We start from the raw sequence: 5,956 nt of genomic DNA on the forward strand, positions 1-5,956 counted from the left end.
CTTTTTAGAGATGGACTTTTCTTCCCATTCGGAAATCCCTGCTGGAGGTCCTACTTTTGGGCCCTCCTTAGTCCCGCCCCAAACACTCCCACAACACGCCCCCTTTGTATTTGGATGAACTGCAATGTGAAACTTCCAAACTTTGACTTTCCAAAATCAGGATTTGGACATTTTTAGCAGATGGATGTTTTTTAAGTCCACACTGCAAAAAGGGAGTAGAAAAAGTAGATTTATTATACAAAAAAATTTTATCAAATTTTGTACACTAAGGGGTCCTTTCACTAAAGCTTAGCATGTGAGCGTTAAGCTTGTACTAAGCTTTAATAAAAGAGCCCTTAAGTGATTAAAAGTATAAATGTATTAAAGGTTCAATGTAACAAATATACCCCCCCCCCCACCGTTTACCAAGCCTGTAGGCATTAGCGCGCTGCTTAATAAACAGGGGAAATAAAGAACTTATATGCCAATTGGAGCTGTAATTGAAATGGCATTTTGGATAAAGAAGATCACTTTATTGACATCAATTATTAGATAAGACTTTTTTTTACAGGCCCTTGATCATAACCCTACCAATGATCTGAAAAAGGAAATTGATCAAATGTGTTTATTTGGGTAGAGATACTGGATTCCTCATTCCAAAAGAGTTTGGTCTTTTGAAAGTTGACCATCCTGTTACTCCAGCTATTTAGGTTCTATGTAAAATCCACAAATCGTTAACTAGCCCTCCTGGTGGACCCCTTGTGGCCACCATTGATTTGATGCTGGAACCATTATCTATTGTCACCGATGATTTTCTACATCCATTTCTCCCTCTCATTCCATCACACATTAAGGATTCATCACATATGATTCAGTTTTGGAAGACACATTATTGGTCATGAGATTTTAGGCCTTACTTTTGATATAGAGTCTTTATACACATAACATTTCTCAGGATTCTGTCACTGATCTCATTCAGGATGTTCTTAGGAGTAGAGCCTAACCCAGTCCTTATACCAAGAGGTTTCATTATTGAGTTGGTTAAAATCACTTTAATAATTTTTTTTATAAATTCAGTGAATGAAAAGGTACTGCTATGGGCAACTATCATACACCAGACTTAGCCATTTTTCATATAGTGAACTTTGAGAAGAAATATCTCAGTAACCTTTTTTGCAACTATTTTATTATGGAAATTGATAATATTTTTATGTTATAGGCATGTGGTTCCCATCTTTTAATGCATTTTTTACAATGGTTGTATAGCCAAAATAATACTTTAAAATTCAAATTGAATTATAATGCAGTGTCAGTTCCACTTTTAGATAGGTTTATTATTGTCACTTCACTGGCTTCCGATCAGGTACCGCAGACAGTTCAAGCTTCTACTACTAACCTACAAATGCACTCAATCTGCAGCCCCTCATTACCTCTCTACCCTTATCTCCCTGTACGCTCTTACCCGAAACCTCCGCTCACAGGACAAATCCCTCCTCTCTGTCCCCTTCTCCACCATCGCCAACTCCAGGCTCCGCCCTTTCTGCCTTGTCTCTCCCTATGCTTGGAACAAACTTCCTGAGCCCATACGCCAAGCCCCCTCCCTGCCCATCTTCAAATCCTTGCTCAAAGCCCATCTCTTCAATGCCACCTTCGGCACCTAACCATTTCACCTCTATCCAGGAAATCTGGACTGCCCCAATTTGACTGACTGCACATGTTGTCCATTAGATTGTAAGCTCCTTTGAGCAGGGACCGTCCTTCTTTGTTAAACTGTACAGCGCTGCGTAACCCTAGTAGCGCTTTAGAAATGTTAAGTAGTAGTAGTAGTTTAGGTTTTGATACTAGCATTCCTAGAAAAAACAAAGATCATAATTAGTTTCTTCAGTTTGAAAGTTATCATATCAGACCTCAAAGAGAATTTGCCAATCATTCAGTTCATCAGACTAAGGGGCTCATTTTTAAAGCACTTAGACTTGCAAAGCTCCATAGGGGTGGGTCATGGGTGGTGTTAAGTGATGGACATTTGTCACGGATAGCGGGGAGATATTTTGCGGCAGAATTGAAAACGTATCAACTTTGACTTGCTCTAAAAGTGAATAATTCAAGCCACAACCTGTCTTTGGACCCATTTGTGCTTTTGCTGATTTGGAGAGTGGAGAGATGGATTTGGTTGTGCTCTGAAGGAGAATGGAGAGTTGCTGAATATCTTTTTCTTTTAGCTTTGTTTGTCTGCCCCAGTTTGAAACCTTTCTCCTTCACATTTCTTGCTGAGCCTCCTCTTTACCTCAACTCCTGCACTCCTTGCCCACGCAATCTAGATCCCCCCAGCCAACCCATCCCTTGCTCTCAGGCCCCACCAAACACTCACAGCTCCCTTTGTACTTCCATACCTGCTTGTATTGTGCCTCTGCGTCTGTCCAATCCCAGTCTCTCAGTGTTATGTTACTGCTAGGTTAAGTGGCTTGCCCAAAGTCACAAGGAGCTGCAGTGGGAATTGTACCCAGGTTGCCATGATCAAAGCCTGCTGCACTAACCATTAGGCTTCTCCTCTGCTGGTGCTGGTTTCTGTGTTGTGTGCTGGTGGGGGGAGAGTGAGTGCTGTGTGCTGGTGGGGGGGAGAGTGAGTGCTGTGTGCTGGTGGTTTAGTGTCTCATTAGGTAGAGGTGTGCACAGTGTGGTAATTCTGGGGTTTGTGGGTTGCACCTGTAGTGGTGGGACATTGGCACATTAACCATGGATGTACTGAATGCTATTGTGGGTGATGCTTTGTTACATAAGTATTGCCACACTGGGACAGACCAAAGGTCCATCAAGCCCAGCATCCTGTTTCCAACAGTGGCCAATCCAGGTCTGACAGTCTAGGGCAAATCTATGAGGAGGAGATACCCCTATCAGAGAGTATTTAGACCCAGGACCCGGTTCCTGGACCTCACTGACCAGAAGTACATTACTAAGCACCACTTTGATAGGGCTACCATACAGCACCTCTGTCAGCAGCTACAATCCCTCCTCCAGGCCAGGACATGCAGGAATAATCCAGTGTTGTCCACCTTAAGGTCATTGCCTCCCTCGCCTTTCTCGCCACTGGCACATTTCAGTCAGTGCTAGCAGTCAACGCAGGCCTCACCCAGCCCACTGTCTCCAACTGTGTTTCCCATTTCCTTGATGCCTCACCCACATCTCGCAGTATATTACCTTCCCCACTGCTGCTCAGGCCCTCCAAAACAACATGACTCAGTTCTACTCCATGGACCACTTCCCCTCAGTCATAGGCATCATTGACTGCATACAGGTGGCACTCAGACACCCCCCCCCCCCCCCGGCACACGAGGACACCTATAGAAATAGAAATCCTATCGCTCTTTGAACATGCAGGTGCTGTGTGATGCCCAGGGGGAGATTGTGGATGTTGTGTGCCCAGTTCCCAGGGGCTTGCCATGATGCGTATTTACTACAACACTGCGGAATCTAACGGAGGTTGACCAAGGGGAGATCACGGATGGCTGGCTCCTAGGTAGTAACATAGTAACATAGTAGATGCAGCAGAAAAAAGACCTGCATGGTCCATCCAGTTCTGCCCAACAAGATAAACTCATATGTGTATACCTTACCTTGAGTTGTACCTGCCTTTTTCAGGGCACAGACCGTACAAGTCTGCCCATCAGTATTTCCCACCTCCCAACCACCAGTCCGCCTCCCATCACCAGCTCTGGCATAGACCGTATAAGTCTGCCTCCACTATCCTCGCCTCCAACCACCAACCCCTCTTCCCCCACCTGCTCTGCCACCCAATTTCGGCTAAGCTTCTGAGGATCCATTCCTACTGCACAGGATTCCTTTATGCATATCTCACGCATGTTTGAATTCCGTTACCGTTTTCATCTCCACCACCTCCCGCGGGAGGGCATTCCAAGCATCCACCACCCTCTCTGTGAAAAATACTTCCTGACTTCTTTCCTGAGTCTGCCTCCCTTCAATCTCATTTCATGGCCTCTCGTTCTACCGCCTTCCCATCTCCGGAAAAGATTTGCAGATTAATACCTTTCAAGTATTTGAACGTCTGTATCATATCACCCCTGTTCCTCCTTTCCTCCAGGGTATACAGGTTCAGGTCAGCAAGTCTCTGCTCATACGTCTTGGAACGCAAATCCCATACTATGCATCCAATTTCACCATTATAGGCAGCAAGCTCTGGAACACCTTACCAAGATCGATTTGAATAGTCAATAACCATTTACCCTTCCGGAAGCAGCTGAAAACTCACCTTTTCAAGCAAGCCTACACATATGACGACTTAAATTGGAAATCCATCTGAGATACCAGGATCTGACTACTTGACAGAACTTAAAATATGCTTTTATTCTTTTGAATTCATCCCTCTTCGAACCATTATTATACACTAGTAAAAAAAGGCCCGTTTCTGGAGCCAATGAACGGGTGCTAGCAAGGCTTTCCTGTGGCCCCCCCCCCCATCCGTCGTCGATGTTGGTGAATTGCTCCGCCTCCGCCGTCAACGTCATAACGTTTGACGTGAGGGCGGGGCCCAGAGACTGTGATTTTCGAGGCTTCAGAGCTTCGAACATACGAACCTTGGCTTCAGTGACATCAGCAGCCAATAGAACGTTGAGGGTGAGTTTTATATATATAGATTATCCCTTATTCACACACTTACCACAACTTACACCCTCTTCCTGTTCCCTACCTCTTCCATTCCTCCCTTATCCTTTATTGTCCACCTCTTTATATACTATGTTTACATGTTTTATACATTTGTTTTATCTTGTAAATCTGTTATATTATGTAAGCCGCATTGAGCCTGCTAACAAGTGGGAAAGCACGGGTTATAAATGTTACAATACAATACATCTTCATGTCGTCAATTCTAATACATTTTGTGACACAAACCCCAGGCGTATTTTGTTGCTTTTCTCTGCACCGCTTCAAGTCTTTGTCGTTAGCAAGATACTACTACTACTACTTAACATTTCTAGAGCGCTACCCAGGGTTACGCAGCGCTGTACAATTTAACAAAGAGAGACAGTCCTGCTCAAAGAGGCTTACAACTAATAGACAAGTGAACAGTCGGTCCGATAGGGGCAGTCAAATTGGGGCAGTCTGGATTCACTGAACGGTAAGGGGTTAGGGTGCCGAACGCAGCATTGAAGAGGTGGGCTTTAAGCAAAGACTTGAAGGCGGCAGGGAGGGGGCTTGGCGTAAGGGCTCAGGAAGGTTGTTTCACAAGCATAGGGTGAGGCGAGGCAGAATGAGCAGAGCCTGGAGTTGGCGGTGGTGGAGAAGGGTACTGAGAGGAGGGATTTATCCTGTGAACGGAGGTTACGGGCGGGGAACGTAAGGGGGAGATGAGGGTAGAAAGATAGTGAGGGGCAGCAGACTGAGTGCATTTGTAGGTAAGAAGAGAAGCTTGAATTGAATGCGGTATCTGATCGGAAGCCAGTGAATTGACTTGAGGAGAGGGGTGATATGAGTATATCTGTTTCTGGCGGAATATAGACGTGCAGCAGAGTTCTGAACAGATTGAAGGGGGGATAGATGGCAAGTGGGAGGCCGGTGAGGAGTAAGTTGCAGTAGTCCAGGTGAGAGGTAATGAGAGGCGTGGACGAGAGTTCGGGGGGTGTTCAGAGAGGAAAGGGCGAATTTTGCTGATGTTAAAGAGGAAGAAGCGACAGGTCTTGGCTATCTGCTGGATATGCGCAGAGAAGGAAGGGAGAGTCAAAGTTGGACTCCGAGGTTGCGGGCAGATGAGACGGGGAGGATGATGGTGTTATCAACTGAGAATAGAAAGTGGAGGAAGAGGAGAAGTGGGTTTTGGTGGAAAGACAATAAGCTCGGTCTTGGACATGTTCAGTTTCAGGTGGCAGTTGGACATCCAGGCAGCAATGTCGGATAAGCAGGCCGATACCTTTGCCTGGGTCTCCGCGGTGATGTCTGGTGTGGAGAGATACAGTTGGGTGTCATC

This window comes from Microcaecilia unicolor, unplaced genomic scaffold, assembly GCF_901765095.1.
Source record: "Microcaecilia unicolor unplaced genomic scaffold, aMicUni1.1, whole genome shotgun sequence".
Lineage (NCBI taxonomy): Eukaryota > Metazoa > Chordata > Amphibia > Gymnophiona > Siphonopidae > Microcaecilia > Microcaecilia unicolor.